Source organism: Nuphar pumila, chromosome 6 (assembly GCF_984573655.1).
Source record: "Nuphar pumila chromosome 6, dmNupPumi1.hap1.1, whole genome shotgun sequence".
Classification (NCBI taxonomy): Eukaryota; Viridiplantae; Streptophyta; class Magnoliopsida; order Nymphaeales; family Nymphaeaceae; genus Nuphar; species Nuphar pumila.
In genome coordinates this window covers 31,125,467-31,139,099 of record NC_143254.1, presented here as the reverse complement: position 1 = coordinate 31,139,099, position 13,633 = coordinate 31,125,467, and positions in this window count along the sequence as shown.

Below are 13,633 nucleotides of genomic sequence, written 5' to 3'. Positions count from 1 at the left end.
AGGTGTAAGGGTGATCCAGAACGGAGAGGGCAGCATATTTTGAGGTTGAGACTCTTCAAGCAGAGGTGTTGCTTAGGGCGAAAACAAAAGGTTATCCTCCATTTTTTGGCTGGAGGAGATTTTGGTACATTACTCGAAACGTCGTTTCATGACGCTAATGGCGGGAAAGGATACTTTAGTCTTTGCAAATGCACCAGACTTCGATGCTAAGTGATGTAGACACACACGGGGAAACGAGCTCCACGTGCTTACATACGTGACACTCATTCAGACCCAAGAACACACACCTGCGTGTTCCGGGGGGAACATATAACCTGCTTCGGACAAAAGCACAATACTATCAATGAAAAAGTAAATTTGTAACATTTGTCATGATATTGTACAAAAATTTAGTGCCATCTACGTCACTGTTTGTTTAAATAATTGCTAACTATAGTTTCCTTTAAGTTTAGTGATTCCACTCAATTTATAGAGGCGACTTGTGAGTGTCACCAAACTGACGAGACATTATAATTTTGAAACCGATGGTTGCTAGTCCCTTGCTATGAGCTCGGTGAATAAAAGAGTTCCCAAGTTTTATGCCAATGAACTCCATGAGAAAAGTGATTTTTTCCTAATTATCTAAAAAAATATCAATTAGTTTGGATGCTTGCATTTATCCTAACATTATTTTACCCTTTTAGATAAGTGGGTGCATGCCAACCTCTTGAGAGTTTTGAAGCACTTGGGGGTAACAAATTCACTGTTTTTTTCATTGAAAGGCCAGCCAAGATGTATCTTGCGCATGAAATTGTTAAATTATGTTATAAAGTTTTCATATTAATGATATGTATAGCGAACTGTTTTGCATCTCATGTTTTTTAGCTTATATGATCTAAACTAGGCTTCAAACAACATAACAGGGGTCAAGATCGGCCAGTGAAATGACGGGGGATAAGCTTTATCCTCCAGAGGAAAACAACCCAGATCACCAGCTAAGGCCCTTAAATGACTGCTCAGACAACTAGGAGGTTTGCGTAGAAGAGGCCACTCTTGAAAGTGTGCATAATAGCTCATTGATCGAGCTTTCTTGCATCGAAGACGAACGGGGCTAAGCGATCTGCTGTAACTGTGGGATGTAAAAATGCATCGGTAAGGGAGCGTTTTGCCTTAAAGTGAAGCACCTGCATGAACCACTGTAGAAAAAGCGAAAGCGAGACTGTCGGTTTGAGTAACCATCCAATGGTATTTAACATTTAGAAAACTGCCAAAAAACATGCCAAATAGTTAGCTACTTTTTTGAAAAGGGTATGCCTATTTTGCTGTACTTTCAAGACTAAAGGTACTTGGTTGTGGCTTCACTCATCTAATAGGCGCAACTCATGACTGCCACCAAGTTGATAAGATGTCACAAGTTTGAAATCCATGAATGCACATTCTTTGCTGTGAGGCTGAAGGTGAGTGTAATCCTTGGTGAACCAAGGAGATAAGGTGTTTTACACCAATGAGCGTGGTGAATGAGGTGTTTTCATATTGATTATCCAAAAAAAAAAAACTTAAAGAGTATCAGCTTCTTGTGCGTGAGTAATTAGGAAATTGTATGTGAAACGTTGTAGTGTGTATTTGGCGTTTCTAAATCTGTCAAAAAAAAAAACTGTTTTTATTCATTATCTCCACATCAAAATGGCATTTGTCGGACAAATCCACAATCTAAGGCTTAGTTATAAGAAATTGCATAGTCCTGGTCTAGGTTACTTATTGTTATCCCTTTCAAATAAACAAGCACAAAAGTCCAAGCAAGCAACCCACATGCTTAGCTTCCAAGTGTGCCCTTACACCTAGGGGTGTCAACGGGTCAGGTTTGGTTCGGACCCAGGCGAAACCAAACTTGGGCCCTGTATTCAGGTATGGTATCGAGTTCAGGCCTGGCTCTAATCGGGTCCACTATAAGAAAAACCAGACCCAGACCCGATAAGAACTACATGAACCAGACACCGTAAGACCATATTTTTTTTTATCATTTTTACATTGAAAAATTGCGGGTCTTAATGGAACTCGAGTTGGGTCCAGGTCATAAAATTTTACAAACTGTACCTGGGTCCGGGCTCGGGTCTTATTATTTATCACCATATCCGGGTAAACCAGACCCGTTGACACTCCTACTTACACCAATTGGACATATTCTTTTTATGAGTACCAACTAAAACATTTGACTTGTAAAAAATACAAAAAAGTGTTACCTCAGCACCATTGCTTATGAGGAGAACCAAAATAAAAAAAAATAAAAATGCCACCTAACTTATAAGATATTTACAAAGGGTTCTTTAAAGTTTCAATGCTTGCATCTAATCGCTTTCTTTTTTAAAGTTACATTTCAAAAGACATGCTTGGTCCTAAAAATCAGTTATTCTACTTTTTTTTAATCAATAAATGATTAAAATGTCATCATTATTGATTTATTTAGCATTTTAATTATAAGATGACATAGGATGAGTTGTTCAATAAAAAAGGGTAAAAATGTTATTTTATATTTAAAGTGCATTTTTGCAATATATATTATGTGTGTGCAGTTAAATGTAATAAACCATATGTCAGGCAGCTTTTTATAACCAACTAACATTTAAAACTATAAGAAAAAGAAAGGAATTGGTTCCTCCTACAATTAAAACCATATGTTCGCTCATCGGTAGGGGTGCACAACGAGTTGAGCTAGCTCGAGCTTGGTTCGGGCTTGACTCGGACTCGTCCGGGTAAGTAAACGAGTTGATATTGAACAAGACCTCAGGCTCGTTAAACATAAATTAGCTGAGTTTGAGCAATCATTAAAACCTGATTAAGCTCGATTAACCTCAGTTTGTATTTGTATAATGACAAATATTAGGATATGCATAAGTTTTGTTTCCTAAAAGTTACAAAAAGTGGTTTTGCCCAAGTGATTAGGCCTCTGCTCACTTGTGCGTGAGGTCTGCAATTCGATTCTTGCTATTTAGGCTTGTTTGAAAAAGGCTTTTTGAAACAAATCAACTTGGCTCGAGTTCGAGCCAATTTTGTACGTAGGGTGTTCAAGCTCAGCTCAATAGTTTTTTTTGAACTAGCCGAGGTTTTTGAGCCTAAGCGCGACTTGAGCCCTGCTTATGTGCACCCCTACTCATCGGCCTGAGGTCGCTTAAATGTAATGACTTTTTGGAGGTTTTCAATTAGGCACCAATGGGTTCTCGCTGTTAATCAAATGTCCTCATAAAAGGAGTTGGTGACTGAATCAGACTAATAGGATTTGAATTCAGGTCAGATGTCGGGTTACATCAGACCCGTTTAGGGGTGGCAATCGGGTCGGGTTGGCGTGTCAGCATACCTCAACCCGAACCCGACCCGTTTATTAAACGGGTCGGCTGTGGCAAACACGAACCCGACCCGTTTAATAAATGGGTAACCCGACACGACCCGCCAACCCATTTAATAAATGGGTTGGGTCGGGTAAACGGGTTTTCAGGTTTGCGGGTCAGGTTGGCAGGTCGGGTTGGCGGGTTGACGGATCGGGTTGGCAGGTTGGCGGGTCGGGTTGGCGGGTTGACGGGTCAGATAGACGGGTTGGCGGGTTGACGGGTCGGACAGACGGGTTGGCGGGTTGACCCACCTGCCTAACCCGTTTATTAAACGGGTCAGCCGGGTTGGCATACCCCCAACCCGAACCCGACCTGTTTAATAAATGGGTTACGCGGGTCGACCCGTTTATTAAACGGGTTGGCTTAAGCCCAACCCGAACCCGCCTAAGAGGCGGGTTGGCGGGTCGTGTCAGAAATTGCCACCCCTAGACCCGTTGACATCCTTAATGGTAAGCATTTTTTTTGGCCATTGGATTTGGTTTCTAGTTTAGGTAGTTATATTTTCTTATGCACTTTTTTCAAACAAGCATCTTATTTAAATGTATACTGCATACTGAAAAAAGTTAAAAAGGGCAAAATCTCGGCAGGCCAAAAACTTGGGAGATTTTGATTTTTTTCATAAATCTTGCATTTTTGGCAAAATCTTGGAAATAAAAAACAAATAAATAAATATAAAAAGTAAATTTTATAAGAAAATATAAATAAAACACATTTGAAAATAAAAATCTCGGGGGTTTCCATGATAAATATCTTTTAAAAATATAAATATAGTGATATTTGTCATGGTTTGAAAATCTACCGAGAAATTGCCATTTTAAACTCAGGCAATTTCTCGTGATATATCGGTGATATTTTTATAAATATCGCTATATTTATCACAGAGTTATACTGTCTTCAATGGTTTTTATTTTTATCAAGAAAAGCCCAAACTTGCAGTTCAATTGCTCCAAGGAAAAAATAGTGACTTTAAAACAATATTTAGCCCTCACTCAAGGGCAAGCAAACAGCAGTATAGGAATGGGGGAGTTTGATTTGATTAACAGTGAGAAACCTTTGGTGCCTAATTGAAAACCTCTAAAAGTTCGGGGGACATATGAATTAGAGCCAACAGTTTGGTGTGTATTTAAAAATTCCCTTTAATTTAATAAATCAAGTTTTCTTTTCACTATAGTATGTTTTATCTTATTGGGATGATGAAAAAGTCGATTCCTACTAAACAAACCAAGTAGATCACGTCCACGGGATCATATTAGAAAAAAATACATCAAAAAAGCCGAAACGTAGATCACGTCCATGCGATCATATTAGAAAAAAGATGAAACAAACCATCTAGATCACATCCACGAGAAAAGTCAATTCCTACTAAACAAACCATGTAGATGTCCATGCGATCATATTAGAAAAAAAAGATGAAAAAGTCAATTCCTACTAAATAAACCATATAGATCACATCCACGAGATCATATTAGAAAAAAAATGAAAAAGTAAAAAAAATAAAAATAAAAAAAATAAAAACCATTCATTCCCACGTATTAGGGTAGGAGGAACAAATTTGTAAAATTTTTTCCATGAAGAACAGGGAAACCACCCTCAAGCTTGCTTTACTTACGATCCTTTTATTGATGGTGCAAACCGGTGGTACACCCCTTTCCCCAAGGAGTCGCCTTGCTTCGGCACGAGCAAGAAACAATGCCCTTGTCCCTTCTTATATTCAAGGAGCTGACGTCCATGAGAATGAAACCCTGACCAATCGTCTAGCAGCCAAGGCCCCCTTCCCACTACGCAGGGTGGTGTATGTTCGCCCCCGATGATTCACTGAATCCCACGTCTGTGTTCGGGGCTTTGAATGAGCACCACATATACAAGCACATGGGGCTCGTATTCCCGTGTATATTGACATAACTTTGCATCGGACTCTGGTGTTGTTGCAAAGACTTAAGTACCCTTTCTTGCTATTCTTCTCATAAAGTGATGGTTTGAGAAAATAACAAAAATGCCCTTCATTCAAAAAAGAAAAAACAAACAGTTCAAAAAAAGGACAAACATGTCCTCCATCCAGAAAGTTGAGGATGATGTTGACTCTTCAAAGTCTTCTTCTTCTTTATCTGTTCAAAAAAGGACAAACATGTCCTCCATCTAGAAAGTCGAAGAAGATGTTGACTCTTCAAAGTCTTCTTCTTTCTCTGTTCAAAAAAAGGACAAACATGTCCTTTATCCAGAAAGTCGAGGATGATGTTGACTCTTCAAAGTCTTCTTCTTCTTTCTCCGTAAAACACTGTAAAACCCTCTCTCTCTCTCTAGAGAAGAAATCAAGGGAGACAAAGAGTTCTTCTTGGAGAAGGCCATGAACATCAACCCTCTCACTCTCTCTCTACTTCTGTGCACATCCAACAGACGATCCTACATTGCTCCATCGCCATCTTCTTCTTCTTCCTTCTTCGTAAAACACTGTAAAACCCTCTCTCTCTACAGAAGAAATCAAGGGAGGTAAAGAGTTCGTCCTAGAGAAGGCCATGAACACCAACCCTCTCACTCCCTTCTCTCTCTACTTATGTGCCTGATTTAGAATTTTTTCCCTTACAAGAGGGGGGTCTGGGGGCTCCCCCCTGGCGCGGATCCCGTTGCGTGGTCAACGGGCGGGGGTCCGGGGGGGGGGGGGGGGGGGGGGGGGGGGCGCCCCTGGCGGGGAGCTCGGGGGGCAGCGCCCCCCAGACCAATTTTTTTTGGCCCTTCCAACAATGATTTGTAGTATTATTGGGCTTTCCTACAGCAATTTGTAGTATTTTCGGGTTTCCAACGAAACACTATAGTGATTTGTGGAAGACACTACAAATCGCTATAGCGATTTGTAGATTCTTCCGCAAATCGCTATAGCGATTTGTAGTGTCTTCCGCAAATCGCTATAGCGATTTGTAGTGTTATTCAGTAAGCAAATCGTTGTAAATCGCTACCCGAATTAGGACCAACTTGTCAGAGCTATATCTCCCTAACCGGAGGACATATTCCAAATCCGTAAAAAGTGGTGTCTTCGTTATTGAGTCTAGTTTATTTCTGTAAATTTTCAGCGATTTTTCTTATAATTTCATTCTTCATTTTAACTTCAACGATACATTACAACCAAAATCATCAAAAGAAAGATTGCCCAAGCTAAGAGTCTTGAGAGAGTAGAGGAGGGCCTCACCACCCACCGAACAACAAAAAATACAACGACTCAACTTCAAGTGCAGTAAGGACCCAGAGTCGAATAAATTTAGAGGCAGCTCATCAGTAAGGACCCACAACAATCAATGTGCAGGTCAGTCGGTGTTTGATGGAGCAATGTAGGATCTTCTGATAGATGTGCACATAAGCAGAAATAGAAGGGAGAGAGAGAGTGAGAGGGTTGATGAGCCCCCGGACCCCCCTCCTGTAAGGGCAAAAGGCCATGCCATGAACACGCTGAGAGGAGCCCTCAGACCCCCCTTCTGTAAGGGTAAAAACTCTGAATCAGACTCCATAACTCTTCAAGTTGAATGATGCTACCCACACTGGGATGAGCTCTTAGACCCCCCTTTCTGTAAGGGTAAAAACTCTAAACCAGACTCCACAACTCTTCAAGTTGAATGATGCTACCCACGTTGGGAGTTGCCCCCAGACCCCTCTCCGGTAAGGGTAAAAACTCTGAATCAGGATCTACAACTCATTTAGTTGAATGATGCTACCCACGCTGGGATGAGCCCCCAAACTCTCCTCCTGTAAGGGTAAAAACTCTGAATTAGGCTCCACAACAGTCAATGTGCAGGTTAGTCGGTGCTTGATAGAGCAATGTATGATCTTCTAATGGATGTGCACAGAAGCAGAAATAGAAGGGAGAGTGAGAGTGAGAGGATTGATGTTCATGGCCTCCTCCAGGGGAGATTTCTTTCTCGGATAATCCTGCAGTGCAGAGACTGGGTCTTAAATAATCATCTTTGGGGCACTTAAGTCTTTACAACCACTCCTTTTCAAGAATCGTCATTTTTTTTGCACCAATGGAGGAGAGGGTACTTAAGTCTTTGCAATCGCATCAAACTCCAACACTAATTAATGCTGACAAACATGGGGATACGAGATGCACATGCTTACATACGTGGTGCTCTTTGGGACCCCCGAACATGAGATGTAGCTAACTGCCCTGTTCGGGGGGGGGGGGGGGACATATAACCTGCTTTGCGCAAAACCCCTTGAGGCTACCAATTTGTGGATTCCAAGTTGGGGAAGGGATAGTAATACCAATAGCGTGCAATGGGGTTGCTTGCATGACCGAGCACCCTTTCAAGCTAATGAAGTAGGCAGATGCCTACTTCATTGACCTTCCTAGTATGTTAGCTCATCTAGAGATGTGGCTTAGCCACGTCTCGCTGTTGACATGGTCAACTTGTCTATCAAGTCCATCCCTGCCTCCATCCTTGCACGGGTTTTGATTTTAACCTTCATCCTACCTCCATCTCCGTTTCATGTCTTCCATCCCCAGTCCAAAAGGGGTGAGGCGGGGCGGGGCGGGGCGGGGCCCCATTTTTCCCCGGTCCACTGCCATCCCTACCGATACGTGAGTTCTTTTGTGAATCCAAATATCCACGCTCCTAAATGCTTCAAAACTTTTTACCAATGTTGTCAGTATCAGTATCTGCCCTGAATCGTTTGGCCACTGATTCAGTTGATACCGGTACTCAAGTGAATAGTTGTATCGGCCAAAAATAATAAAAAAATATTCTGTGTCAATCATAATGCAAAACGTGCTAAAATTATTAAAATAACATTAAAAAAATATTAAAAATTTTGCATTTATTAAAAAATAGCCGACTCACCCCTGAATCGTATCGATTTTTTGCAGATACTATGCCCACCGATCGCTGACCCCAATTGTTTTGGGATGAAGGCGTAGTTGTTGTTTGTTGTTTGTTTGTACTATGCCCACTGATAATGATAACATTTCTTTTTATTCATAAAAGCATATTTCTTTTTTGTTAAAAAAATGATCCAGTGGTTGTTGTGTAATAAGGTTTTTTTTTTAGATCAGCGTTTACAACCACAGAATCCACCCCTGTACTGTAGCACAGTACAAGTAGTTTCCATTTGTGGTTGGTAAACCCTGGCTGACATTGCTAATCTCACCCAGCGTTGGACATGATTCACTCTCGTTTCATGCACCATGAGCTTGATAGGTGAGGCGCACATCCCTTTCCAGACTTCCTTTCCACAAGTCTGAAGCCAATGGAACACTATCCCCATTGGATGGGGGAAGTATTCATGGAGTTCTACGCTAAGCAAACTGAAATAGAGACACAGTCAATGTAGCATCTCTCAGCCCATAATGGGACATCAAAACTTGATTGTTACCTGATATGTTGCAAAGACATGCACACCAATTGTGACTGTGTCATGTGAGTTTGTCACGTGAGTTTGCAATTTTTTTTCAAAAACACATGAGGATACACACGTATGTATGGGTAAATATTGGCTACCATAATGAAGGTACAAAACTAGGGATGGCAGTGGGGTGGGGCGGGGCAGGGGACAAGGACTCCACCCCCGCCTTAAGATTAGAACCTCCATCCCCGACAGGGATGGATTTTAACCTCCACCCCCGCCTTCATCCCCGTTTCATGTCCTCCATCCCCGGTTCAAACGGGGATGAGGCGGGGTGGGGTGGGGCTATTGCGGGGAAAAGTGGCGGGAACAGGGATGAAGCGAGGACGGGGCAGAGTGGGAAAAAGTGTACGTCCATCTCCGAACGGGGATGAATTTTAACCTTCGTCCCCACCTCCATCCCCGTTTCGTACCCTTCATCCCCGGTCCAAACGGGGGCGAGGCAGGGTGGGGCCCCGCTTTCCCCCGGTCCACTGCTATCCCTATACAAAACTAATGAGTAGAAATAACCCTTTTTTCAATTTTTTTTAATATTTTGTATGTCAAATATTACAGATATAATGTACATGGTTTGTTTAGTAACACTACAAGAAAATAAGTACGTAGCGACAGAATTATTCCGTCGCTAGTTAGCGACAGATTAACGAGAGAAATACATTCGTCGCTATAATCAATGAAATTTACGAAAATAGCGACGAATGTTATCCCGTCGTCAACTCCGTCGCTACTTAGCGACGGATGTTCCGACAGAACATTTTGTCGTAATGGGCGCACCAGTTAGCGACGAATTTTACGACAGACATTTTTTCGTCGCTATGTAGCGACGGACTTGGCGATAGAATATATTTCGTCGCTATGTTCGTAAATTTGATTTACGATGGCTTAGTGACGGAATTAAGCCGTCGCTAATCCGTCGCTAATTGTCGATAAACCTAATCCGATACTTCTTTTCCTTTTCTTCTTTCGCTGCTCCCGCTCTCACCGTTCGCCCACTCCTGCCGTTTTCCGTCCAGCCGCTCCCGCCACTCAGGTATTACGGGGATTGCGAGCACCGGCAGGGGGTTAACCCCCTGCCTGTTTCGACAAGGGGTTAACCCTCTGCCGGAAAGGCAGGGGGTCGACCCCCGTTTTGGCAGGGGGTCGACCCCCTGCCTGAAAGGCAGGAGGTTAACCCTCTATGTTCCGGAAGGGGGTCGACCCCCTGCCGGAACAACAGATTTAATAAATTATGACGTATAATTTATTTTAAAACATTGTTTTTTGCAGATTTTTCAGCGGAACCCGCTTGTGCTCAGTCACCCGTGATAAGTAAGTGACAAAAATAATACAAATCGGGTAAATACCCGTGGTGAGTAAGTAATGCAAGCGTATCACATGTTATTTAATTTATTAGATGTAACACTTTAGTTTTCACACACTCACTTAGTTGTTGATATTTAGGGTTGCTTTGTTGGAGTTCAGAGATCATGCTGAGCCTGATTTTAATATATGAATATGGAAGTGTTCATAGTTTTGGAGTACGGAGTCCATGCTAGGCATGATAGTAGTTAGTGAAATATTGAAATGTGTTTGCTGTAGGTACATGTTTGCCATTTGTTTGATATGAATGATTATGATGTATTGCAATGTTTGATGTAATTGTATTCATGCTTGCATGTAGTTACTTTCAATTTGATTATGGCTTCCATATGAAATTGTATAATAAAAGCATGCTTCAAATGATTGTATCGTGTCATTAATAGTTTGCACATAAAAATATTAAGTTATCAATGCATGCATCATATTTCTTGTTATTGTATGACATTATATATTGCATGATAAATTTGATATTTTCTTCATCATAGCATTCTGATGATTCTCTTTTAATTGGTTAAGTTATTATTTGTAACATCATAAGAAAATGACTGCAAACCGTGAATGAATGTACCGTAGGATAGTGGACATTGAGTTATCGCATGAATATATGAATGGTGTTGAAAGTTTTATTGAATTTGCAACGACATGTGTCAGTACAGTGGATCCCATAGGTCAGATTAGGTGTCCCTGCAAGATTTGTAAGAATAATCGATTTGTAGAACCTCATGGCGTTAGACATCACCTATACAGAAAGGGTTTTGTGAGTGATTATCAAAACTGGATGTTTCATGGAGAAAATTTTAGAAACAATTTTGATGCACAAGTGAATGTGGTGCACGATAATCCATATATGGATTTGATATTTGATGTCGTAGGAACAGAACTGAGTTCTGCTATGAGTTCTAGTGATGTAAGAACTGCCGTAGATGAAGAATCACCAAACGATGCAGCTAGTAGATTTTATGATTTACTTAAAGATGCTGATGAGCCACTTTGGAACGGTTGCGAGAGTCACACTATCTTGTCTGCAGTTCTTCAACTAATAAATTTGAAGTCTGAGTATAATTTGAGTCAATCATGTTTTGACCGTTTGTGCATGATTGTGAAGAGTATGTTGCCCAAAGATGAGAAATTGCTACAAAATTTCTATCGTGCGAAAGTTATGGTCAATGCTCTAGGTATGGGGTACAAAAAGATTGATGCTTGTCCAAATCACTGCATGTTGTATTTCAAGCAGTAAGAAAATAACATATCATGCCCGTCATGTGGGCATCCTCGGTTCAAGCCAAAGACAAGAGGCAATGGTAGCATGAGATCAAAGGAAGTTTCATACAAGTCGCTCCGCTACTTTCCTATCACTCCTAGATTACAACTATTGTATATGTAGATGCAACACAATTATAAATCCTTTTATGTTCTATACATGCATACATGGTTCAGTAATATAAGTATTTGTGGTTTGCAGACGATTTGATCTGGAGTTGCAAAGAGAAGTTTCACATCTCACTGATGCAGAAGTACAAAAAGAACGTGAAACTAAGTTTGTGGAGTGGTTGAAACAGTTGGTAAAGAAGCTAACATAAATTTTGTACTTGTAAATAACACTAAGTTACTTAATTGGTCGTGATCACAATCATTGTTTATGTCTGTGCGTAGGTCTGCCATGGTGATGTTAAAGATCAAGAAATATGTGATTTAGAAAAGGTCCGACCAAAGTTGTGCAATGCTACAACGGGTACATCGTAAATGGTTATCGATTCCATACAAAAGATTACAGTATAAATAAATCAATGATGAATAGTGATGTGTGTGTCAAGGGTAGCAACTACAGTGAAAATAAACATGATTACTACGGTGTTATAGAGGAAATAATGGAGTTGACTTACTTAAGAATAAATAACAAGGTAACTTTACTCAAGTGTCATTGGTTTGATCCAACTGCAACAAGACTCGACAAAGCTTCAGGCATTGTGGAGGTGAATCATAAATCTAGGTTTGGAACATATGAACCATTTATATTAGCCTTGCAAGCTCAACAAGTTTATTATACTTCATATCTGAGTATAAAAAAGTCATATAGAAATGAATAGTGGGCAGTTTGCAAGGTGAAGTCCAAACTATACCGTGAGTATGATCAGTTACAGGAAGACAAGTTAGCTGAAGACAGTGATTACTTTCAATCAGATGATATCTATGACTTCGCTTATGGTCACGATGTTGTGCATGATATGCATGTCATATCTCCATTGGCCGATGAGACATTCATAGAAGAATGTGATCCAAATGATATACCAAGTGGATGGGTAAACAATGAAGAAGAAGAAGAAGAAGAAGAAGAAGAAGAAGAAGAAAAAGAAGAAGAAGAAAAAGAAGAAGAAAAAGAAAGTCAAACAAGTGACGAGAAAGAATTCTCAAGCTAGTGAGCAAAATCTTGTAATACAAACCTCTATTTGAATGCATTGCAATACTTGATGTGAATGATTTGAATTATTTGAATGTATTGTAATACTTGATACGAATGATTCGAATGCATTGCAATACTTGATGTGAATGATTTGAATTATTTGAATGCATTGCAATACTTGATGTGAATGATTTGAATTATTTGAATGCATTGTAATACTTGATGCGAATGATTTGAATGCATTGCAATGCTTGATGTGAATGTATTGCAGTACCTGATATGAATGATTTGAATGCATTGCAGTACTTGATGTGAATGACTTGAATGTATTGTAATACTTGACGCGAATGAATGGGTTGTATTGTACTTGATGTGAATTATTTGAATATATTGTAATACTTGTTGCAAATCATTTGAATGTATTGCAATACTTGATGCGAATGATTTGAATGTATTGTAATACTTGATGCGAATTATTTGAATGTATTGTATGACATGTTATTTGTTAGAATATGGTTTGTGGAGGTTACAGTGGCCGCTCATCCAGTAGTAGCCAGGCCCAATCTTCATCTTCACGGGCTCCTGTGATAGGTATATCATTTAACTAATTGGATGCTTGATTAGTTCAAATGCGCGTTCTGAGAATTTCTAACGTATTTTTTTGCAGATGATGTTTCGCCTGTATACGACCCACCTACACCAGTTGATCACACAAGTCAGGAGCCAACACAGGAAGCAGGGTCTTCTCAGTCTGGCACAAGAAGACTCATTTGAATAGTGTATATCGATAATCGATCGTAAGTATTTCATTTTCAATTATTGCATATCTTATAAATATTTTATATTGATATTTACTATGTACCAATTTATGTGCAGCACGAGGTTTGAGCCACAATAAGTAGTACGCGAGATTAGGAATTCACTTCTTCAACATCTACCAGGACCGGTTGCTCAATGGAAAGAGTACCCAAAGGAGTTGTTAGACAGATTGTGGTCTTCATTCACGGTAAATAGTTGTTTCTCATAGTTAATGTATTTCATATTTAAATTTTTTTAGTCATGTCTACTAACTTTCTGAAAATATTTATAGGCTTCGAATCGCTTCGCAACTACGATGGAAGAA